Source organism: Ornithorhynchus anatinus, chromosome X3, assembly GCF_004115215.2.
Source record: "Ornithorhynchus anatinus isolate Pmale09 chromosome X3, mOrnAna1.pri.v4, whole genome shotgun sequence".
NCBI classification, from domain to species: Eukaryota; Metazoa; Chordata; class Mammalia; order Monotremata; family Ornithorhynchidae; genus Ornithorhynchus; species Ornithorhynchus anatinus.
Window position 1 is genome coordinate 10,243,420 of NC_041751.1, and position 26,363 is coordinate 10,269,782.

General features: G+C 38.9%; 1 long non-coding RNA gene across 2 annotated transcripts in view; it reads left to right on the forward strand.

Annotated features, from left to right (window-relative positions):
- LOC114807658 overlaps positions 1-26,114 on the forward strand; it is a 38,234-nt gene extending 12,120 nt beyond the window's left edge. The window contains exons 3-4 of one of the 2 annotated variants that reach the window (XR_003755718.2): positions 19,424-19,586; positions 25,873-26,114. This is a non-coding gene — a long non-coding RNA (uncharacterized LOC114807658). Of the gene's footprint in view, positions 1-19,423; positions 19,587-21,132; positions 21,460-25,872 lie in introns of those variants that run through there. The other variant, XR_003755717.2, reaches the window with a different exon arrangement.
- Positions 26,115-26,363: the final 249 nt, after the last annotated feature.

The following is a 26,363-nucleotide window of genomic DNA, read 5'->3' on the forward strand; positions in this document are numbered from 1 at the left end:
TCAGTTCCCAGCCTTGGCTTCTCCTTTCCCCAGTGTTCCCTGGCCAGTACACAATTTCTACTCCTTCACTGAACTATATACATTTCAAAGTTGGGCCTTTATGTCAAACAAGATAATGTTTGAAGAATTAGAATGGGTGGCATAGCATGATACCCAATTAGGTGAGCTATTTATACCGCAGCCTAAAGGAAGTCAGCATTAAATACCACATAGAGTAATTTAAACTCTTGACACACCTCTGGAATTGACAGTACTTCAGATCAATCATTGGTATATATTGAGGGCTTACTGTGTGATGGGCACTGTACTAACCGCTTGGGAAAGTACAATACAATGGAATTGGAAGAGGTAATTCCTGCCCCCCAAAAGCTTATCATGTACAGGGGGAGCTTACATTGTATGAGGCTTACGATGGATAGGGCCCAGTGCCAGGATCATGCTAAGAATTGGTAAGACACAATTCCTTCCCTTGAGGAGTTGTGAATCTTCTTAAGGAGATAGGCTTAAACTGAGTACTATATCATTTAATACATAGTAGCACTTAGCATTTAGTACAGTGCTCTGCACTTAGTAAGCTCTCATAAGTAGCATGGACTGAATTTATCATTAAAGATATATATATTTATCTCCCCTTCTAGATTAGCTTCTTGAGAGCCTTGATCATGCTTACTTTATTGTATTCTCTCAAGGGCAATTACAGTTTCTGATACTAATATGTATGCCGCTGAAAATATGAGTGCAGAGATAAGAGGATCATATATACCCAGTTCTATAAAACTGGGGTTGCATTTTTGCAGAACACCTGATTGATGGAACTTTATATGGTCGCACTCACCATCTCTGCCATCCATGCAATCACACGACTGTCATACCATATCCAAAGAGGTTTGTCTTGCTAGAATAGAACTGTAATTCTGTCCTGGGTTTCTAAGTGAAAACATGCATTATGTCAGAACAGAGTGTACTCGGGTCGGATCTAATTTTCATGATCTTGAACTAAGACATATTGCCTTTGTCTTAGTTATGGACAAGAATCAGCTGCAAATAGATAGAACTTACCATTTTACTATGAGAACAGTCCTGTAATTATCAAAACTTAGTTGACTGCTCTGGATGGAGGCAACAGTGCTGATTGATATAGCTCTCAGGACACATCGTCAAGCAGACAACACTCCAGAATCAGAAGGTTTAAGGAAGGGGGTATGAAGCTTCAAATATATTTGAAGATTTTGACAAATGAGTTTGGATTTCTTTCAGAACTTGGGCTTCATTTTAGAGAATGAGGAATAGGATGACAACATTTCTCTATTCTAAATCAATTTCTAAAATTACAAAATGCCTTAACCAACATAAATTCTCATTCAGTTTATATAATCTTCAGTAATGAACCATCTTGATAAACAAAATTAATGTTAATTAATGATCAAGTAGAATGTTGGCTTATAAGGGAATTATAAATGAATATATTCTTGGGGAGCGGCAGTGGTGGTCAGATAATCTCTCTCTGTATCTAGTGATTGTTGACACTTTCGGGATGAGTGGTTCAAATATTTCCCTGTCCCAATCACCTGGTAGCCTAGTGGTCTTGTCATCTTCAGAGAACAATAACTGTGACAAACATGGTACTAAAGACTACATGTTATTTCAGGTGGGATTCTGAATTGCTTAGGAAAATCTTAAAACCTTTCTCTGGCTGGGCACTTTTATTATATCTCCATGATCTCTTCCCCAGAGTGGAGACTCAGGTAGCAAGACTTAAGGAAACCAGTGAAACATTAGCTCTTATAAAAGTGTGGCCAGTGCCATAACAGGAAAAAAATGGGGTGATTATCCACTGCATTGTAAACTTCTGCTTTAGCTCTTCAGTCCCTTTGCTCTGTCGACTGCCTTTCTTCTGGTCCGACGTATTATAGATCCCCTTCCCTCCCTCATCTTCCACCTGCTTTGTCTTTGACATTTAAGAAAATGTGATATAGAGGTGGGTGAGGAAACTCAAAGATTCACAGTCTCTGCTTGTGTCACTAAAACTTAAAATAATTATAAGGCCTTTCTCTGAACGGTATATTTGGGGGTGCTCTTATGGTTACAAGTACCTACTTCTGCATCCTTGGAAAGATAAAAAACACTCAAGTTTAATATTGTAGGTCTTTCACTGAAGAATGACTTCCATTTAAGAGAAGTGACCTCCTATAATTAAATGCAAACACAATTTAGTTCATTGCTGAGATTTCCAGGCTTCAAAGGTGAAGTAAAGGTTCTTTTGGAAGCAGTTTGCCTGTTCACTATAGTTTTAAAGGTGAAGTCAATTGTTTGACTAAAATACTAGGTTCTTTCCTTCTGAGTTTGCCTGAACTTAATTGGAGAGGGTATTGAATCTAAGAGTGGGAGCTCTCAGCCTCACAATCCACCAGGAGATTTTTGTTTCTGGATGTAACTTGGAGTGACTCATTGGTCGTAGTTAGCATAATGTCTTTGAAGAAAACTGAGTTAGGAGTGCCATGTTAGTGAAACTATTGGCATGATGCAGCATTTTTAGGAAGCAGACCCCTTCCCTCTCACACCTGGTTTCTTCCAGCAGACTCTGGAGACTCCTAGAACACAGGCGGCATTTTAGAGCAGAGGTGCCAACTCCGGGGGAGGGGTGATGAGGCCCATCACCCTTACAGGGTAGCTGCAACCTTTTGATCTGGCTACCTTATCAATGACCGGGCCATCTGAACCTCTCTCAGCCTTTCCTATATCTCTACAGGGAAAGAGCTCCTTGCCAAGTTCTGATTACCTGTTTTGTATTCAGCTCTGTATATGTCTCTGCAACCTCCTCTGTAGACCTGCCTTATATATGTGTGTCCACTTTGCTGGCCCAGTAAAGGGGCTGGGAGGAGGATGGTTCGTTTGCCCGGCCTTGTTTTGGAGGCTGAGGAGGAGTGTACTGTGTATATCCATCTCTGTGGGTCTTTATTGAGGGTCTGGGGGGAGGTGCACCTGCGAATCTAACTCTCTGGTCCGTCTGGGGGTAGGTGGACCTGTGTATCTAACTCTTTGGTCCTTCTGGGGACCTGGGGTAGGTCCAACTCCCTGACCCTGTTTGGGGGGGTGAGTATGTACCTACCTGTCCACCTTCTCTACCCTTCAGTGGGGGTTGGGGGCAGGTGTACCTGCCTGACTCTGTTTTCCCATTTTTCTGCCGGCTAAGATAATGTCAGGGTAGTCCTCCAGAGATTGGAAAGTCTGAGGATGAGGTTTTGTGAGAGGTTCTGCTGATAGTTCGGCAGTCAGTGGTAGCCAGTCTGCTCAATCAGGAGGAATCCTGGGCCATGCAGCGGGTGTGTGCAAGGATGAAATGTCAAGCGAAAAGAATGCCTTGTCAATTCAAGATTTTTCTATTTATTTATTGTATTTGAGTGCTTACTATGTGCTAGATACTCTACTACACACAGGGGTAGACACAAGTTCATCAGGTCGGACACAGTTCCTGTCCCACGTAGGGGTCACGGTCTTAATTCCCATTTTACAGATAATAATAATAATAATTGTGGTATTTGTTAAGTGCTTACTATATGCCGGGCACTCTACTAAGTGTTGGGATGAAAACAAGTAAACCAGGTTGGACACAATCCCACAAGGGGCTCACGGTCTCAATTTCCATTTCACAGAATGACAACTGAGGGCACAGAGAAATGAAGTGACTTGCTCAAAGTCACACAGCAGACAAGTTGCAGAGCCAGGATTAGAACCCAGGTCTTTCTGACTTCCAGCCCCGTGCTCTATCCACTAGGCCACGCTTTTTCTCATTCTAATGATTTGTGCCCTTCCATGCCAATTGCAGTCATGATATGATACCGGTCACTTTTACATGAGACAGGAGAGCAGAATTTGAGGTGTTTCTTCTATGTCCTTGTTTTGTACCAAAAGAAAGGGAATTTGGAATTGGAGCTTTCTGGAATTATTATATTGGAAACAATAAATGTAGCTCTTTGGTAAGCACTTACTGTGTGCCAAGCACTGTTCTAAGTGCTGGGGTAGATACAAGGCAATCAAGTTGGACACAGTCCTTGTCCCTCACAGGGCTCACAATCTTGATCTTACCTTGCTTCTCTTGTAGAGAAGCAGCATGGCTCAGTGGAAAGAGCACGGGCTGGGGTGTGGGTGGGTGTGAACCCAGAAGTCATGGGTTCAAATTCCGGCTCTGCCGCTTGTTCAGCTCTGTGTCTTTGGCAGTCACTTACTTCTCTGGGCCTCAGTTACCTCATCTGTAAAATGGGGATGAAGACTGTGAGCCCACGTGGGGACAACCTGCTCACCTCGTATCCCCCAACGCTTAGAACAGTGCTTTGCACATAGTAATAGTAACAATGCCATCATCATTATTATTACTATCTCCATTTTACAGATGTGGTAACTGAGGCACAGAGAAGTTAAAGTGACTTGCCCAAGGTCACAAAGAAGACATATGTCAGAGCTGTGATTAGAACCCACAACCTCTCTCCCAGGTGCTCTTTCCACTAGGCGATGCTGCTTGCTCTGAAGTTAAAAGTGAAAGTTAATGAGGACAGGTGAACTCTGTGTAAGGCTGTACAGATAGGTTGGTTTGTTTTATTTCTGCGAGACTGGGTCTTCGTTCTGATTAGCCCTGAATTTGCCTGCCTGACAGATGCTTCCAGGTGCTGATCTCATCTACTAAGCACTTATGTTAGTTTCCAATTTGATTTTTGGTCTCTGTAACAGCCCCAGTGTGGCAACTAAGAGAAAGCTGGTGGGGAGCCGTATTGCATTTAACAGCTCAGCTCTTCCGGCGGCTGTTTCTCACCAGGAGAAAAAAGCCCAGCAGTGAGATAGCACCAGCTGTAGCAGTCTCACACGGGTTCCTATCTTGTCTGATCTTTCTCAATTCGAAGGGTCCTTTAGCAAACTTAACTTCCCAGTTTCCACCCTCCGCCAGCCTCTGGATTTCAGAGACTCCTCTGAGATCCTCCATGGTAGCACAGAGATAAGGGGCAGGGCTATGGAGGAGGGGAAAGGAGAAAGAGAGGAGAAATGTGCAGGGAAGGTGATGATGATGATTGCATCAATCACTAGGTGCCCCTTGTTGTGAGGATACTTCGGACTGACAGAGTTTAACATGGAACCCCAGACTTTGTCCCATTCAGGTTCAAATATAAATCCATTTTCAACCATTCTTTCCATGATTAATCTTTGTTAAAATCGTGTACTGCCCTGGTAGACTTGGCCACGTGGCGAAATACTGGTGTCTTTGTTCAGAACAAATGGTGACATTTGATTTTTGTCCATTAATCACAATTACAGTCTCCTGGCTGAGTGTATATTTCTTACCCCATTCATCGAAGGGAATTCAACGTTTGGAAAGGGGGCCAGATCAGAGATCTGGCTGCCTTCTTTCAAATTATGACTGTAGGGATAACAATGAGAGCCTTAAGAGTAGAGTTCTAGGTTTAACAAAATGGAATTGCAACATTTTATTCATCATTTCCATTATCTTTCTGTATTATCAATTTATAAAACCTGTGGATTGATACCCAAATAATTGAAAAAAACATTTTAATGAAAAATCACCCTTATAACTTTTCTTATTCATCTTAATAAACCAAGTAAAATATGGAACAGAGACTTAGCCAAATACAGTTTTGTCTTTTTGAATTATTAATCCACTAGCTTGCTTATATGTCTCTCTCTTCCCTGATTGGCTGAAAAAGCAACTCAATTTGACATTTTTGACAACTTCAAAATTTGATTTCTTTAGAGAGAAGCCAGTTAATGAAAATACATAGTGAGACTTTGCCTTTCTTTCTCTTCATATACACATGCTATTTTCGTTGCTTTAGCCATATGTTATTACTATCGCATACATAATTCCGCGATATTACATTTCCATATAGTCAGTAATATATCATTTATGACTTGTTGGGATTGTGATGTCTCACCTAAGAATTATAGGGATTTTTATCCTGTGTGGGTTGGACATTTTGAAGAAAATCAAATATACTAAAAGAAACCTTCTTTCCTGGACTCCCCCCTAGTTTCTAAGACCTTCCCTTGCTAACACTTATAACTAACCCCCGTCCGTTGTTTTGCAGAAGGACTTTGTCAAAATGCTTTAGGTTTTAAAATGTTTAATTGAGAAACACATGATCTAGTAGATAGAGCACAGGCTGAATGTCAGAAGGGCCTGGCTTTTAACCCTGACTCTGCCACTTGTCTGCCATGTGACATGGGGATTAATAATAATAATAATAATGTTGGTATTTGTTAAGTGCTTACTATGTGCAGAGCACTGTTCTACAGCACTGGGGTAGACAATAGGGGAATCAGGTTGTCCCACTTGGGCTCACAGTCTTAATCCCCATTTTACAGATGAGGTAACTGAGGGCACAGAGAAGTTGAGTGACTTGGCCCACACTCACACAGCTGACACGTGGCAGAGCTGGTCTTCGAACTCATGACCTCTGACTCCAAAGCGCGTGCTCTTTCCAGTGAGCCATGTGTGAGCACCACGTGGGGCAGCCTGATTACCTTGTATCTCCCAGCACTTGGTACCTAGTAAGTGCTAACAAATACCATCATTTTTATTATAATCATTGAGTCATATTTATTGAGTGCTTATTTTTTTATGGTATTTAAGTTCTTACTATGTTCCAGGCACTGTACTAAATGTTGGTGTAGATTGGATCCCAAACAGATTGGACCCCAATCCATGAACCACATGGCACTCACAGTCTTAATTCCATTTTACCGCTGAGGTGGCAGGTACAGAGAAGTTAAGTGATTTGCCCAAGGTCACTCAGCAGGTAAGTGGCAGAGCTGGGCTTAGAAATCCGGGTCCTTCTGACTTCCAGGCCCAAGCTCTCTCCACCTATAACCATACTCCTTCACTACTGGGAGCAGAGCTCTGTACTAAGTGCTTGAGAGAGTATAACAGAGTTCATTCACTCATTCACTGGTATTGAGTGCTTACTGTGTGCCGAGCACTGTACTAAACGCTTGGAAAGTACAATTTGGCAACAGATAGAGACCATCCCCCGCCCAACAGAGGACTCACAGTCTAAAAGGGGGTTGTTGTTGGACACATTCCCCACCCCCAACGAAGTTACATAACACAGTACCAGGCACTTAGAAAAACATCAAAGAAGTCATAAATTTGCCATCAAAAGAGTATAGAAACACAGATCTCAAAACCAAATCCTCCCTCCCTGCTACCTCCCCTCCTTCCCAGTCTTTCTCTTGGATAAGAGCAGGTGTGCTTTCAATCTAATCAGGGCTGCCAAGACAGTTGCAGGGAAAGAGGAAAACTCCAGGCCGTAAAGAGGGTGGCTTGCCTACTTCTCCCAGAATGATCTGGGGTTTTCTGGGCGGAGTTCACCTTGTGTGCAGTGGTGGAACTTAAAGGAATTCCCAGAGCAGATGCCTCTCTTTCTGCTACTTTTGCCACCCTGCTAGCTGCCGGAAGATTCTCTGGGGTGAGATTTTATCTCCCTGTTTTTATCAATGCCCGAGGCAAAATTAGGTCAGGAACAAAGGAGTTCCTCTCAAGATTGGTGATTCCACTCTTTATTCCACCCTTTTTCCCCAAATAGATGGCAGTAGGCTTTGGAGATTGGACTTCACTTGTTAAATAACTCTCTTTGTCTTTGTTAGTCCTGGGTCTTCTGTTGCAATTATCAGTCTGTAAATTTCCTTTGGTGTTATTTCCAGTCCTTGTATAGGCTATTGAATATTTGAGGTAGCCAATACTATTTTCGTGTCTGACCACTCTTACCTTTTGCCATCCCACGCCCTGGGTCTGACAATGATTAGGGTAATCTTTTCTTGTAGACAGGGCCAGTGCTAAACTTTTGCCAACCCCTGCAAAGTAATTTTCAAAACTGCATAAGCGTATTTTATTTCTTTGGGGAATGGTTCAGTGTGAAATAAGACACAGCAAGGACGTGGTTGCTGAGTGTCAGCGTGGCTTGGGGTGGATGCAGTTTTTTGTCTAATGTGATGAAAGGCATTTCCAATTGTCGTCTTTGTTACGGTCAAACTGATTCAATTTACTGCCATCTTTACTTATTTACTTATTGCTTAGGCAGATCAGTATGAACTGGCCAAATTCATGTTCCTTTATGATTAGGCTGAAGAACTTATTTTAATTACTCTGGAACTCTCTACAGCTGCTAAATGTCTTAAAATGTTTAGAAATTGCTTGTCTTTTAAGTAGTGTTTTCTCAGTCAAATTGGTAGCATTTATCGAGTGCTTACTTTGTGCTAAGCACTGCACTAAGGTCTTGGAAGACTACCCTAGAATTAGCTTTTGTTTTGTTACGATTTAGGATTTAGCCTAGTTAGAAACAAACTGCGCCTTTCACAAGTTAAGTCTCTATTTTAGCTATAGAATTCCTCTTCCAGTGAATAACTTTGTAGCCAAATATCTGCCCCCCCCCCTTGTTTCTCATGTACATCCACGTGTAAATGGCAAAAATTTGACAGTCCCAGGTGGCCCCCACTTTGCTTGTCACCCAAGGTGACTTAGTCTCTGGAGGCATCTGCAGCTGGTGGCTTTCAAATAACAATCATCCTCTAATTAGAACACCTGCTGAAGTCAAAGCCTCCTCCCTTAGGCTACATCCCGTGGAGGGAGGAGAGGTAAGATAACAAATGACCACTTTAAGTAGAAAATGTATTTCCCTGCTTTTATAGAATTTCAGTACACTTTTCAGCTTAGGTTAAAGTAACGTTAGTCCTAATTGTGTTTTTACCCACGTGTTTATTCAGTAGCCACTTTCAGATATATCCTAATGCTAGCTTTTTTTCTTAATGTGGTAATTATTGAAATATCAATAGAGTAGAAAATCTCCAGTATTAGCAGTATCAAAAATGATGATAAAGAGGATAGTTTTAGGCAGGGTGAGACTATGGCCAGGTTTCATAGCTAATAAAATGTTTTTAGAATATTGATATCAACCTAGAAGTTGGAAGAGAACGTTTAAAGAATCAGTCATCCTTTGGGATACCGGGGATGAAGGAATGATGTGGGAGGCCCCAGGGTGGGTAATTGAGGAAAATTTTGGTGAACTTTGCAATTATTCGGATCAGGATGTTTCTTCCTTCAGGAGAGCCAGTAGAGTCTTAAGCAGGTTCATAGAGTTTGCCTTGAGAATTGCCAACTCTTCCTCAGTCTTTCATTCCAAGGGAGATAGTTTCTTTGCTTGGCTCTAGTAGACTGGGACTTTTCTGGTACTCCTACAGCTTCACATAGAAGCATTGGGGAAAGGAGGATTTAATCTGTGCCCAGTAAAAAAAACAAAAAGCCACCCCACTTTTGTCAGCTGGAGGAATAATAAACAAGCCATTGAGTTCCTGTTATTGTCTTCAACCATCTTCTAATTAAAACATTAAAGCATCCATGCTTAGGGGAGTTTGGGGTTTCTTAAAAGTAATGTTTTTATGAAGTATTGCTTTGGCTGAGGTGCCCATGTTAGGAATTCTCAGCAAGTCTGGATAGAACAATTGGGTGCAATAAGTAGTAAATGTAGGCACTAATAAATATTTTATTCAGCGTGGGCAAACCTCAATAGAGGCCACAGAAAGGGCCCTGATAGTTTAGGTCTACATTTTTAAACATATTTGATGATCACAGAATAAATCTATTTTGTAACTAATAGAACCCAACTTGAATAGGTTTTTTGTGAGCATGGAATGAGCTTAATGTATTTGCTTCTGTATTTTAGAGACCACAAAGGATATTATGTCTGAAAGGCAGCATTGAGCAAGTGAATGGCCAAACAGGATGGGCAGACAGGAATACAATATATTGGCTCATATGCTGTACATAAGGATGAATACTGCAAATCAATCAATCATATTTATTGCATGCTTACTCTGGAAGCACTGTATTAAGCAGTTAGGAGAATACAGTGATCCCAGCACAGCAAGCTCGAGTTAGGATTGAGTAAAACTTAATTGTACATTCTGATTTCCCATTAGTGTTCAATCTATCTTATCAAAATATTCTGAAAGCTTTCTTAGCTCTGGTAATTTACCCTTATAAACAGAGAGGCACTGTGTTGTTTATATGAGCCTGGAGGAGATAGGGATAAGAAGATCCCAGAAAGCAGCCAAAGCTTTTCCCTAAATTCTCACTTTATGCAGTTATCATGTCCTCTCATGCTATGTACTTGGTTGAGTGTTCCTAGGATCATGAGGGTCAAAAGAAAAATAATTCTAGAGATTTCCATTTTTCAGTAGGTGGAAAAGAGATGCCCACTTTCTTTGCTGGCAGCAAAAAGGGACTCAAGTTAAAGAAGCCTGACAGCAGGTGTTCTCTGAATTGTCTGCCTGCAACAGATTTATAGAAATAGTTCAAATTAATGGTTGCATGAATTCATAGTAGATAGAGGAATCCATTTAAGCTTAATTCCAATGGCTATGGGGATTATATCCCTGAAATAACTATAAATGTAGGGCAGAGTTTTTGGAATGTTAATGGTAGATTTACAGTCCTATCAAAAGTGACTAGAAGAAAAATCCCCTTTCCCAACCACTCCTCCTGTGTTCCGTGTTTCTCATAGTGTCCCACCTAACTATGCCTTCCCAGCAATAGATTGGGTTGAGGCAGGGAGAGCTAGTCAATCTTGGAAAGCCTAGCAGAAGGGCTCCTCATAAGGGATGAGACCCTAAATGGTAAATTGGTTTCAGCCCTTCCATGTCTAATTATCATGGCCTGGGAATCAGAAGGACCTGGGTTCCAATAGGATTCTGTCACTTGTCTGCTGTATTACCTTGGACAAGTCATTTCTCTTCTCTTTGTATCAGTTACCTCATCTAGAAGATGGGGATTAAGAATGTGAGCCTCTTGTGGGGCAATGACTGTGTCCAACCTAATTCCATTGCTATCTACCCCAGTGCTTAGTACGGTGTCTGTTATTATTAAGCACTAAAAATACTTCTCAAAATATGTGTAAAACAGAACTTTAGGTCATCTGGGAAACACGAACCCTTTAGTGTGATATTCCGAACCTAGCTAGGACCATTACCATTTGACTGTTTTAACTACTTTCTTGGCGTTGATTAAATACAGTACTTTATGAAATAAGTGTTATTGAATTCTCTCAGCAGATGTACAATCACTGCTAATATCTACTGACCACTTGCTATCTGCAGAGCACCATACTGAGAGCTACGAAGAAGATAATAGAGCTACTCTGCCTTGTTACAGTCTAGTGGGTGAGCTTTCAGGCAAATGTTATTTACAAGAAGTGAGAAGAGAGGACAGAAACGGTTAATAGCAAGAAGAGGGGAAAGAGAATAAATGGAGTAATTCTATGTAATTGAGAGAACCCTCATCCTTTTTACTGTGGCATTTGAGATGGCATGTGATGGCAGAATTGCGAATGTTCTTTTGACAGTAGGCATCTGTCTGGTTAGAATCTGACCCAGTGTTTGAAGAAATAATTCTTCTGGCCTTAGCCTTGTTCCAGGTGATAGAAAATGAGTTTACCATAATGTACAGTTCTTCCATAAGGCAATCCCTTGGTAATAGGGACATTGACTGCTGCAATGATGTTTCCTAAGGTGGTTCATTTGTTCAATTATATTTATTGAGCAATTACTGTGGCAGAGCACTGTACTAATCACTTGGGAAAATACAGTATAACAGTAAACAGGCACATTCTTTACCAACAATGAGCTTACAGTCTAGAGATGAGCTTCCAGTCTAGAGTTGAAGAACGGTTCCTGGAAGAGGTGGGATTTTAGTAGAACAATTTAAAACTCAGTGACTTGGGCTAGGGTATGGGGGCAAATGCCATTTCAACCTTTGGATATTATACTTTGTTAATCTGCCATTTACCAGTGCCTGATTTTAAAGGATAAAATCAGAACACTCATTTCATAGACAACTATAACAGAGGCTTCTGGAAAATACTAAAAGACAAAAATGCTTTCTGTTTCCCACTAGATTGGGTCAAAAAAAAGATGGATTCTATGTAAAACTTTTTTTCTGCAAAGCTTTATCCATCACCTTATTTGAAGATGGGTAAATTAGATTTGTGAAAATGAGGAGAGAAATGCCCAAGTAACCTTTTTAATTATGTGGGCCTAAACTCTAAGTAGATTTGTCCTCTCTCAGATTTTCACTAATTTTCATTAATCAGAATAATTTATTTTGAAGTTTGGATAGCCATGCAAAGGATTTTCCTTACATTCATGGTCAAATATTGATAGTTGGATGGCATATATATGCGTGGGAAGCCCTCCTGAACATTGTTTAATCTTGTCCCTAAAGTGTATGTTTTTGGCACCCCTCCTTATACTGACAAGCTCAAACGTCCCAAAAATTTAAAACTTATAAGACTCTCGATGAAATTAGGTCAAATAATCACAGCTAAAGTGTAGGTGGAACAAACTTTCAGAATCAGTTGCATAAAGACAGTTGCACTCCCAACCTGAAAAAGTTAAAAATGGAAAGTGATGAGCTGTATTGGAAAAGTTTTTGAAACTGTCACTATATTGATGTAGAAATCTGAGTAATTAAAATAAATAATCACCTAGACCTCAGGCAGTAAGATAATGGGTATATGATTCACTGTATGGTGCCTGCCTGGATTGGTCAGAAAAATCATTGTTAATTCAGCCTGTCACCCCTTCTCCTGAACTGACCTTCAGTGCCCTGTCCATCCACCTTATGAGGCCCTCTCAGTAATTACCAAACCCCATGTAGCCCTGGGTCAATTGATTAATCAGACCTTGCTACTGAAGCCCAGACCAGAATCTTCCATCAATATGTGCCAAATCAACCAATTCCCCCTCCCCCATTACCATGAAAATGAGACTCCATATCCTTTTCTTACCAGTGAGAATGTGATCATTCTTGAACTTGTAATTTTTTTTTTTAGGCATGCCCACAGACAGGTGTTTCAGCTAACAAATCATTGGGGCTTATATTCAGATTTTCTTGCCTCAAAAATGGAGCTTTCAAAACAAATGGTCCTTGCAATCTGTGGCTGAGGATTTGGGTTCTTTCTGTCAGTGCAGGCGACATTCCAGCTTTCCGTGGAGAGAGGCAGACAGAAAACAAAGGACCCGGTCACCAATTGGAGTGCATAACTAGCTCAGCAACAAGCCTGTTTCAGTATCATAACCAGACTCTTCTGCAAGCATTCAGTAGAGGAAACCTGCCAGTTGTAGCATTGAAATTGAAATGAACAGGGCACAGAAAACCCATCTCAGAGGAAGATTTTACAAAGAAATAGGAAAAACTTGTACCCCACAATATGGTCTGCAAACTAAGAACTTGAAAGGTATTCCAGGAATTGATATAAACCAATGAAAATATCTCAGTATATCAGTGAAAAGATAAATTAAAGCTAAAGCTATTATGTGAAATATTTCCCGCATCACAAATATAAGATATAGGAAAGCCATAAATGATTCTTGCTATTTGTAAATGAACAAATATAAAAAAACTTGCCAAGCAATATATTCCACCTTCATATTGAGAAGTATATGACCAAACAGGAAGTATTCTTTCTGTTGTTTTTTTTTTGGGGGGGGGGGAGTGTTTACTAAAGTCTGTTCATTTTGTAGCTCTATATTAAAGTGAAGATAATAGCCATAACAGAAATCTAAACACAAGTTCGGGCATTATTTGGTTCCCAGTTAAGTTGGAGAGGATCAAAAAAGAGTGAAAATGGATGTTTTAAGTGATTTAATAATTGTGGTATTTAAGCACATACCATGTACCAAACACTGTACTAACAGCTTGGGTGCATACAAGATAATCAGGTCCCACATGGGGCTCATAATCAGAGGAGGAGGAAGAACAAGTATTGAATCACCATTTGCAGATGAGGGTACTGAGGTACAGAAAAGTGAAATGACTTGCCTAAGGTCACACAGCAGGTAAGTGGTCAATACAGGATTAGAACCCAGTACCTCTGACTCCCTGGCCAATGCCTCATGCTCCCAGGCCCATTCTGCTCTTTCCACTAGGCCATCTGTTTCTCAAAGACCTTTGGAGTTTTTAAAACCACATTTTTAAAATGGTATTTAAGTGCTTACTAGTGCCAGTAGCAGCCCCTGTACTAAACTAGCGGGGATACTTAAAAGCTAATCAGGTTGGACACAGTCCACATCCTCTATGGGGCACACAGTCTTAATACCCATTTGGCAGATAAGGTAACCGAGCCACAGAGAATTTTGACTTGCCCAAGGTCACAGAGATAAGTGGCAGAGCCGAGATGAGAACTTAGTCCTCTGACTCCCAGACCCCTGCTCTTTCCACTAGGTTCACACTGCTTCCAAGAGATTGCATTTTTATGAGGGAATCTTAAAAGGAATGCGGGTTTGTGAAATCTGAATACAAAAGTTAAGTGATCTCTTAATTGTTTATAAGAAAGTAATGGGAAAGTTATTCATCACTTGTTTTGTGTCCTCAGAAGACCAGCAAGAATAAATGAGTCAAATTATGGCATGGGTGAAGTTTAATTGACCTGCTACCATCAGATTTTTGTCCATTTTGTCCACACTCTCCAAGGTCCCCAAAGACCTCATGGCCATATCCAGTAGTTTCTACTCTCCTTGATCTCTCCACCACCTCTGACAATCTTGACCCCTCTCTTCTTTCTACTCTTAGACACTCTAGATTTTGGCCCAGCCGATTCTCATCCATCCATTTTTCCTCCCGCCTTTCTGACCTTTCCTTTCCACCTCTCAGTCCAACTTTGGGTATCCTATTTGGCTCCCTATAGTCCCCTGGCACTACTGTCCCCTTTCTTAGCTATCTTTTTCCAGGAGTTCAGTTGCCACCTCTATGAGGATAATACCCAAATCTTCACTCTTATAATTCTGCATTTTCTCTTGCCTCTAAGACACATATTTAGAACCTCTCCATCGGGTTTTGTAAGAACCTCTGTGTTGCCGAATAGGTGGAAACAACCTATTTCCCATATTTTACTTGAGATTAGAGGATACCAAGATGGACTCCATTTTCCATGATACCCTCCCAACCCTCCTGGTACTTTCTGGGGAATTCCAACACTTAGAGTTTGAGTTTAAGAAGCCCTGCTTCCATGCTTTCTGGATAATAATGTTGTGATTAAGCGGTTACTATGTGGCTAATTTGGACGCTGGTATAGCATCAGGTTGCAGTGCAGTCTTTGGCTACACAGAGCCTCAGTCTGAGGGAGAGAGCACAGGCGTGTTTTTCCTCCATTTTAGAGATGAATAAATTATTGCAGACACCTCTCTTCCCTACTTTTAACCTAGCTGAACGAACTTTAAAATGCATTTTAGATTCAGAAAAAATGTCTGGTTGATAATGGTGGCTTCTTTCAAATTGTTATTGAAATTATAATTAACATTGAGCTTTTTGCCAGAGACTTCAAACTAATATGAAATTTTCCAAATCAAAGATGACATGTCCTCAACTTCTAAAAGAACTGAAAATGCTAGATTACTAGGTAGTTCACTCTTACTAAATGGATTTACGTAACATTACTTTCATAACATCTTTTTAAGAATATTAACATGAGAAAGTTGATGCATTTCACTCAGAATCGGTAACAAAGAAAACTCCCTCCCCCTTTAAAATCTGCTAAACTGAAGGCTACATCTCCAAAGCCCTCCTGAAGGAAATCCTATCTCCTCTAGGAGAAATTTCCAATTAATTTCTACCTTCCCAGGTGATATCCTCCCAGTAATCACCCTTAGCACTTGGGGTGATTAGCACTTAGATCTACCTATTTACTTATCTATCAGTTGACTTGTATCATTTTTTCAAATCCCTTGCTATTGACTTTTATAGCTATTCTGCTCCCACAAAGGGAAGCACTTTGAGATCAGAGACCAGTTTTTTGGGTTTTTTTTACTTCTGTTGCTCTTCCCTAATATCTAGTGCAAATGTTCTGTAGCAAAGTGCAGTGTTCTATACATGCACGGTGTATGTTGAATAAATTGGACATGTTGAATAGTTAGCAAACAGTGTGGCCTAGTGGAAAGGTCTGGGAGGCCATAGAACTTGGGTTCTAATCCTGACTCCACCACTGTCGGCTAATTGACTTGGGCAGGACACTTAATTTTTCTGTGTCTCAGGACCTTAATCTGTAATAGTAATGAACAATTATGGTATTTGGTAAGTGTTTACTATGTGCCAGGCACTGGACTGAGAGCTGGGGTGGGAATAAGCAAATTAGGGTGGATACAGTCCCTTGTGGGGTTCACAGTCTCAATCCACATTTTAGAGATGAGGTAAACAGGCACAGAGAAGTGAAGTGATTTGCCCAAGGCCACACAGCACACAAGTGGTGGGACCCAGGATTAGAACCCCTGACTTTCTTCCTCGCAGGCCCGAGCTCTATCCACTACGCTATGAAATAGGGATTAAAACTGTGAGCTCATGGTGGATATATGGACTGTGTCCAACCTGATTAGCTTGTATCTGCTGCAGCGCCTGACACGTAGGAAGAGCTTAATCCATACCACTGAGAAGCACCCTGGCCTAGTGGGTCCAGTGAGCATGGGCCTGGGAGTCAGAAGGACCTGGGTTCTAATCCTGACTATCCTGCTTGTCTTCTGAGCGACCTTGGACAGGTCACTTAACTTCTCTGTGCCTGTTACCTCACCTGTAAAATGGGGATGGATGAATACTGTGATCCCCATGTAGGACATGGACTATGGTAAACCAGATTAGCTTGTATCTACCAGTGCTTAGAACAGTGCCTGGCACATTAGTACGTGACTAATAAATACCATAAAAATGCAATTGATTACAAGGAATAGCAAGAACAAAGAGCCCCTCTATGACCCTTGACTTCATGCCCATAGCTCATATCTCAGTCACACCTAAAACCACTCCAGACTGATGGGTTTTTATCCCCTGTGTGTCTTTTGTTTAGTTCTTGCAGCTGTCTCCAAAGATTCTAGTGTGTTTGTATAATACAACCAATTTTGCAGCTTCTGGGTCCATAGCAAGACATATTCAGGGAGCAATGGGAAGGAAGAACAAGTCCCTTCTGCCCCATTCTGATTGTCCATGAAGGAGGGTCAATGTTTATTTGCATCTGATTTTCATTAACCCTCCTGTTATCTCCCTAATTGCAATTTGCAATTTAAACAACCTTAGATCTATTGGTGAGAGGCTTATTATAGGTGACTGAGACAAATTATTTGAAAATAGGGTATTTCATTCATGATTTGATTCACATTCCCCCAGATCTGACTATTTCAAATGAATTTCAATAATCTAACATTTTATTGTCTATATCCAGGATGGGACACTGAATTATTGTTTCATTGCTCCTTTTTTTTTGTGCTGGTCAACATCGCTGCAACCTATCCCTAAGTCGGAACAGATAAAAAGGTTTTGTTTCAAACTTTTCTATCTAATAGGGATTGATCTTTTGTGAGAATAAAAAAAAGGGCAATCTTGGTCAGTTTCAATATAGTTTTATTTATTTTGTTTCATTGCTACATCAAGATGATATATTTAATAAAACAATCTTAAATCACATCAACACAAATATAATGACATGTTGAAGGAGAAGTGAAAAAGCTGTAATTTCTAACTAGAAAATATTTTGAGAGAAATCCATTACTGCTCCTGTTTATAATCTTGAAGCACTTGATTTATTATTGATATGACCTATTTTGGTCCTCCTCTTCCATTTCTAATGTGATCCCTTTTGCCTGTGTATCACAATGATCTACCATAGTTACACATTATATTGTGTGAATTCGGGTGCAGGAGATCATAAGGGACTATGGTGAGGGCAATTAAAACATAATCATAATCTTTGTTTTTCCTTTTTCTTTGCTCCACGCCATGTGGCAGAGGCAAATTCCCGAATCACTTTAAATACCAGACCACCGAGGTCAATTAATGGTATTTATCTAGTGCCTATTGAGTGCACTTGGAAAGTAAAGGAAAAGCAAAACACATACCTGACCACAATGAGTTTATAGTTTGAAGGGGGAAACAGACCTACAGAATTATTTACAAATAGAGCAAGAGGAAGAACAAGAGTAAAATGAAGTGAATATGCTAGGATAAGGTGTCAGAATAACTAAACCTAGCATTGAATATGCTTCTGAGTAGAAAATATCTAAATGGTTTTTGGGTTGATTAGATTCAGGGTGGTAGGAATTAATTGTTGAAACACTGCCTTTTCATATTCCTTCTTTATGTAGTTCCACCTTCTTGACCCATTTTAGGTTTTTTATTACACATATTCTGTTTGACACATTTCATACATTATAAAGCACTGAACAGCATTAATGAAGTCTCAATTAAATAATGATAAAAGGCTAAGCCTGGAAGGATAACATCTCCATAAGTTCCTTCATCATTAGTTTTATTCCCCTTAACAACCATTAAATGGTAAAGTTTCAGTTTCTAAATTCACAGTGCCAAAGCATTGATTTGGGTATTTATTATACACTATTTTATTTGTTGTAGTGTGTGATGGCCTTTCAATGAATTTAAAAAATCAGATTTTGCCTTCATATCTTAAATCATATTTTCTAAGAGGGACAACATTCTTCAGAAACTATCAATGGGAGTTTCATTTTATATCAACTTCTTATGAAGTCATAGTAAAGATAGTAATTGCAGGCATAAAATAACAAAAGCATCACCTCTGATTTATTCCTATTCATTTGACAGTGCACCCTGACAGGAAAGTGCAGTCACTCATGATTGGTGGAATCTGGGTGATGCAAGGAAGAGTGACTGAAATCAGTGGAGAATAGACACTGAAAGGACACATCTAGCTTCTCTACTGTACAAAATACTAAGACAAACCAGAAAAGTGTTGTCAAGCTCTCATGAGTAATACAAGTCTTCTGACAGTAAAGTGAAAATCAAAGAGGTCAATGGAGTTTGGTGGGGTCAGAGGGTCTTCAGAATCATCTAGCAATGGGTCATCATACTGTAATGGATAATAGAGAACTGGAACCAATCATATGAAGCTTGATTTTTCTTGGTATGGGAATTTGATGTATTGACATCTTCAAACAGTTGCCTTCCTTGTAATTTTTAGAAAAGTTTTGAGTTCAGAATCTATAACCGATCCCCTTATTTGACATTCTTCCAGAATAATCCCCTTTTATTGAAGCCCTATTTCTCGGGAAATCATGTTATTATTTGTAGTGCTCTTACATTAATCCTTAAATATTAATGAAACTATTCCTATTACTTTTTCTAATGAGAGGGACAAAGGGATCATTTTGAGGAGAGAATTTCAGAGTTGGAAACTTGTTCCTTGTGACACAGTTTCAGGAACAGATAGTGTAAAAAGAGCTCTTGCACTTAAATATTAACTTCCTTTTTACTTTATTCCTGTCCCCACGTCTTAAACCTTTTTATAGTTAGGCTTGGGAATATTTTTTTTCTTTGGAACCTGGATCAGGGGTATTTTTCTGGTTTGTTTCTTAGATCTCCTAAATTCTCCTGAGTTTTAACAAGTTTGTTGAAGGAGAGAACTATCAAACAGAGCTTCACGTGATTCTGACCGTCATTCTTCAGCAAAGTCAAGCCAAATGATTTCTGAAGAACTTCCGATGAAAATGACACTGCCTTCTTTGGGGAAGCACTTATGGTAAGGTTTGTTTTTTTGTAAGCCTCTTTAGTAATGTGGTCTTTTTGTGGAACTGGATAGTAATTTTATTACTATTCAAGTAGTCTCATCAGCAGCCCTCCAAAAAATGGTGATGAAAAATTTTATCGGTGATTCTGCATTCCATCTAGCAGTAAGTGTGACTCGCGTAGTAGGTGTCTATGATGGAATTCTTGAGAAGGCGGATGTGCCTAGTGTGGTTGGTTCAGATATCATAGTAGTTAATTGGAGATGAATACAGTTTGATTGATATTTGGTCTGAATCTTGACGCTTCACTGTTAGTATTTGTTGTCACTGGATAGTACTGGAGAATGCATCCACTCCCACGACTTCAACTACCATCTATGAGCAGATGATTCCCAAATCTACTTCTCCAACCCTGATGTCTGTCTTCTGCAGTCTCAAATCTCCTCCTGCCTTCAGGACATCTCAATTTGGATGTCATGCCAATACCTCAGACTTAACATGTTCAAAACAGAACTTCTTATCTTCCTCCACAAAGCCTGTCTTCTGACTTTGCTATCACTGTAAACAACATGCTCCCTGTCTCATAAGCCTTAACCTTGGCATTACCTCATCTCATCTCTCTCATTCCACCCACACATTTATCTGTTATGAAATCCTGTCAGTTCTTTCACAACATCTTTTAGAATCTGCCCTCATTCAGACTGTAACCGCACTTTATCGAAGCACTCGTATTCCACCTTGAGTATTCGCATAGGCCTTCTCTATGGCCACCCTGTATTTTATCTCCAGTCTATTACTCAAAGCGTTCAGTCCCTATCACCCCACTTCTCATAAACTTTCAATGGTTGGCCAATCCACCTCCTCATTAAACAGAAACTCCCACAACTTTCAGCTTTTAAGATCCCTATTCAGCTCACCTTCATAGAGTAGCTGAAGCAATAACTTTGGAATACAGAATAGAAGTTGGAGAAATTCAAAGAGCAGTCAAGTTGGCTTGGCTTCTGCTACAATCCAGGTCTGCTGCTCACATTGTATTTTGGTGAATTAATGAATGGAAAATAAGTGACTTGCTCTTTTTTGTTTCCTGAGTGATTCTGCCTTCCAAAGTTTCTGTCTATTAGCTCTGCCTGTTTGTCTGACAGTAGACTGAATCAGGAGCATATAGTTAATGTGATTTTTACAGAGATTAAGGCTAGCATGATGTGATGAAAATTTTTTCAGTGAAAATTAAAAGTACTCTACTCTAGGAGCAGTTCAGAAATATTGTTAAAAAAAAAGGTAGCAATATGAAATTTAAGACTTAGAATTTGATGTCAAGAAGCTGTAGTAATTTGTGTTAAGTGCCTACTGTTTGCTAAGCAGTGGGGTACATAGCGGATAATCAGATCAGAGACTGCATCCCACACTTGGTCTCATAGTCATTGGAACTGACTTTTGATGCTAGATGAATATATTTACTAATTTTTTAAGTATGTGAATACTTTATTATTAAAACATTTCACTCTCTCCTATGATTCATTTATCCTTACTTACTATTTCTTCTCCAATACTTCTTTATAGGAAACAATTCAGAAAGTGGGAGGAGTACTCAAGTAGAAATCAAGGATTTAAGATGTTAGTCATCAATCTCTAAGTGGGAAACCCTCTTTTAGTGACCATCTAAAATAGTGTTTTTAAACTCACTGTCTGCAAAATGGGTCGTAAACTTTTCTGGTAGTCTTTTTGCAATACCATTCATTATCCAAAGTATTACTGTGATGCACTTTTTTTGGATATTTTGACTGTGGGGCACATTGAAGGGCATTCTCATGCCAGTATATCCTAAAAAACATAGGTGAAATATAATGGGATGTGATTGGTGAAAACATGTAATTTAACATTAAAGAATATTCAATGGATTTTAAATTCCACATCTGTCCCCTTGTAAGGTATTCTTAATAGGCTAATATGATCCATTTTATCCATTTACAATAAAATATTTCATAGTGTGGCTACTTTAAAAAAAATAACTTTTAGTTGTTTGCATTTTCTAAAATGGTCAACATTTGTACTATCTTAATTATTTTTTTACTTTCATGATTACTTTTATAGACTAATTTTATCATTTAAATAATTTCAAGCAATAAATCATTACAGTGCTTCTTACCATCTCTCAACAGACATAGTGCACCTTCACTTTTCTTCTTGATAATAAACGACAAAAATTAATCTTGCTATTGCATAGTTCATTAAATATGAAAGTAATGAACATCCTAAGAAGTGAATATACAGTGTAAACTAATATTCCAATACCCTAGAGGTAAATTAAAATTGAAAGGATCTTTATGGTATACGTAAAGTTTATATACATGAGGTAATAAAAACAATTGTGCATGACTGCATGCGTGCTGAATCTAAGAGAAACATTTTAGCTAAAATGAACTATGAATGACAATATGATAAACACTGGATTTGATGGAAAAAAAAAGCAATTGGGTCTCACTTTGACAGTACAAAGCAAGTCATTCATCACTAGTCATTTTCATTATATTTTTAACTGCATTTAATTAGTTAATTTAGTGTCCATTAGGTAGAATGGATCCAATTACCACACTCACTTTCCACTAAAAGAAACCCATGTAGATTAGTTTTATTTTACTACGCGTCTTTTAAGACCCAGTAAAAGTGTCATAATCTGCTGATATGTATTAAACTAGAGACTTTTTTAATCATTTTATCGTCCTGGATATCATGCCACCATTTTATAATCCTCTGACAGGGGGATGGGCAGGGAACTTCAACTCAGTGAAAAATATTATTTGCGAAAAAGTCCTAATGCCTTCATTTTTCTACTTCTGTGTGCAGTATCCTTTCCTCTCCTGCATACTGTGTGGTCCCCAAAAAGAGGTCTTATTTTGTGGTTTTATTCAATTTTATATAGCTTTGTAAAGGTTTGAGCCAGATTCACATCCTCAAAAAATACTTATCTGGGCTCAGTCCAGATTTGACATCTGCCTAAATGCTCAGAATTCAAACTACACCAATTATAAAATACAGAGTTAATAGCCAAGAAGATGCTTCAAGCACTGACTTGAAATTCTTCCATGTTCCAGTTCCCAGAATGCACTATAACACCATCTCACTTTTCAAGATGTATTGAAGTACCAGCTACCAGACAAAAAGAACTTGTCAACCTAGTTTGATTTCTTTTCCCCCCCTCAAAGTTTGGTGTCCTAATGGGCCAAATCCTAAATTTTCCTGTGTTTGCTTGACCTGGTCTAGGCAGTTAACTGGAAGTTAAGCATTGAAATATTTACCCCTAACAAATGAGGTAAAGAACACAAATCTGTTTGAGAAACAAGCTATCAAATCATGTAGACTTTCAAATTATTTTTCATTCATTTTGATGTATATTTTCACTGGTTCAGTATATAAATGTAGAGCAACAGCATGGCCTAGTGGAGAGAACACAGGCCTGAAGTCAGGTGGACCTGGGTTCTAGTCCCGACTCCACCACGTACCTGCTATGTGTCTTTGGGCACAGCATTTAATTTATTTGTGTCACAGTTACCTCATCTGTAAAATAGGGATTAAGACTGTGAGCCCCCGTGGGACAGAGTCTGTGTCCAATCAGATTACCTTGTATCCACCCTACTGCTTAGAATCAGTGCCTGGCAAAGTAAGAGCTTAACAAGTACCATAAAAAAAAAACTATTTGAAGAAAAAAAAGGTGTCTCCAACAATTAGCCTTTCCTTACATTCTGTTTGATTCTCTTTAGATTTACAGAAATAAAAACTTTGAAAGGCTGGGAAGAATTGTGTTGGTGTAATCTTCTATGTGTGGCTTAATGAAACATAAACCACATGGGATGAAATTCCCTAGGGAACATGGGAATTTCTCCATAGATATTTCATTATTTTGAACCCAAAAAGTAACTGTGACTTTATAGGAGTCCTTGCATTTTTACAAATGATTATGATTAATTCCCAAGCGACTTATTTCAGAGTATGGAACTCCTTGCAAGCATTTACCATCCAAAGACTTTGTGTTTCTCATTTTTGTTACCAATGGCAGGTTAATTTAATGGAGGTTATAATTTGAAGGATATCAGAGCATGCAAGGAGTTAGACTAATTGTCTTAAGGCAGCCACAATTTAGCTTGGGAGGAAAGAATGCTTGACATTTATATTACCAGATTGAAGTTGATATTGTCATAAAGCTGACACCTCCATCAACAGTCTACTATTTCAAGGCCTAATATTCCAGGGAATATCATGCCTTCCCTGGTGAGAGATAAATATGGAAGAGACATGAAGTAATTTTGAGTTCAAGCAGAGTATCTCCAGAATAGAAAATGGAATTGAATTGACTAAGATTAGGCAGTATGTTACTGGGTTAGAAAATCATAGCAGAGGGAAAAAAAAATTGATTCTAAGAAGGGATGATGGGAGTAACTTGTTTCTTACATTTTCATGATGAAAGGAATTTTGGACAGGAGTAATCTTTGAACTCCCCAGGCTCATTAGCCACTCTTTTAGACAACTGGTGCCAGTGGTTATAGCTTGCATATTCCTTGTTTGAAATATTGATATCTGAAGAGTGAAAGTTAGACTCCCCAATATCATTACCTTCAAGTTTCAAAAAATTCGGTGTTTCTAATCCTCCCAAAATCAGCCCTCCTTCCACTTTCACCATTCATGATTTATTCTCGGGTATTCGGAATGTGAAGCTTAGCTGGGAACTGGCTATTACCCAAATCTTGTTTACTTCCCAAATCGTTACAGAACCTGGGCTTTTAGCATGACTGATGGTGAGTGTTGAATTCATTTGCTTATTATCTTTCTAACTCCTCTTTCCCCTTGCAGTTTGATCAGATGATTACAGGTAGTTAGCTCTTAGTTCCTTGTGGGCAGGGAATGTCTCTACCAACTCTGTTATATTGTTAGTCTCTCAAACACGTAGAGAAGTATTCTGCACACAGTGTTCAATAAATTTGATTGATTTATCTACAATAATTGTTGAAGTTGGTTATAACTATCTTTGGCATATACTTGTGCATTTACTGCCTGCATATTACTCTGTAACCATTCATACTCTCCGACTTTTATCAGATTTGAGTCACTTATGGGATTTATGGCAGCCCTGTTTTGGTTCTTTTTTAACTTTGCATTAACCCTATGATTCCTTGTAGCAGATTTTTGGGATTTTATTATAATTAATCATATTTGTTAATATGATGCAAAGCACTGTACTAAGCGCTTGGGAGAGATTTGTGGAGTTGATTTAGGATTATGTGCATTTAGTGATATTCACCTTTAGTTTTTAAATTAGCCCTCTGAGGTTAGACCACCGCAAACCTTTTAGTTAGCATTGTTTTATACTTTGTTGTGTTGTGTACTTTCCAGGGTAGGGTGTCAAGCTGTCTGAGGGGACTAAGAACTTAAGTAGAAATTATTGGCATACCCAAACTGTTAATGAATCGAACTGAATAGTTCTTTGAGCCCTACCTATGGTGGACAAACCTCTTTAAGTAGGGTTAGTCATAGATCTGACTATTGATAACTAATATTAGATGATCAGTTTTCTTTATGTTTGGCTTAAATGAGAGCAAATATGACAATATTGTGTAGAGCCAACTTTGAATAAAAGACTGAAATTAATAGATTCTGTTAAATCCATTAATTTGATTATTAAATTTTTATGCACACTTTTGCAGTGAATATTTTGACCATTTCCAACAGATGCTTCTCAGAGCTAACGCTACTTATTACTCATCCCTGTCTGTGTGGAGTGTGATTAGTTTTTGTTTATTTCAAATTGTAAACAAATTACACTTAATGATGATGAAAAGTGCCAACATCCAGAGTATTGGTGAATCCCAGAAGCTCAGCTAGAAGCTTCCTCACATTATCCTGTTGGTTCTTGATAGTCCTCTTCCAACAAGACTGCTCCAGTTTAGTTTAATAAGTTACCAAGACCTGGTTTCATTTCCAACAAAAGAGCCATGAAGGAAATGTTGATCTGAACCTGGTTTTTTGCACTATTGATCCTCTTCAGAATGAATTTAACCTTCATTTTGTAGCAAATCAGTCCTCTTGAGATTTTTCAATTATTGCCAACTATTTTCCCATAATTTATTTTTCTTCATTTGTTTGAAAGTTCTTTGCCAGTGGACAACATGCTGCACTGTTCCTTTGGCTTATTTTCTTTCTTAGCTTCATTTTTTTTTCAGTTTTAATTAGTCTTATTTGAAAACTTGGATTCCCGGGAGAGAGCAAAAGCTGTTTCCATAATGCACTGTTTTATTTTTATGGTTCTAGGTTTGACAGAGTTTGACCCACTGGGAGGTGAGTTGAGGCAGATGTATGATGCAGTTAAATATCATCCTAACAACAGTTTAGAGTCTACAGATTTTATTTTATTACTTGTGTGATTTTTGCAAAGAGTGTAATATAATTTTTAAAGGAACTTTTGGAAACCTAATTTATCTTTGGAGCCAAATATTTCATTTTTTAAAAATCTCAGTCGTGCTTTTTGGGTAATATTTTCCTATATTACAATTGTGCTGGTGTTAAAGTGGATGCTGCAAGAGAATGTACATACTAAATTACGCTAGAATCTTTTCCCCGGTTTGCCGTGGATTTTCTCTGCAATCAGTGTGAAAATGATCTGTGGGTCCCATGGTGACATCTGGGTGCTTGAAGTCAAAGGCAAATTCCATACAAGGGAATGCTTTTATGGGTACATCTCACAGTATTCAAATGTAAATCAAGTCTAACTGTAATGTCGAAATGCTCTTTCTTAGGAAAAC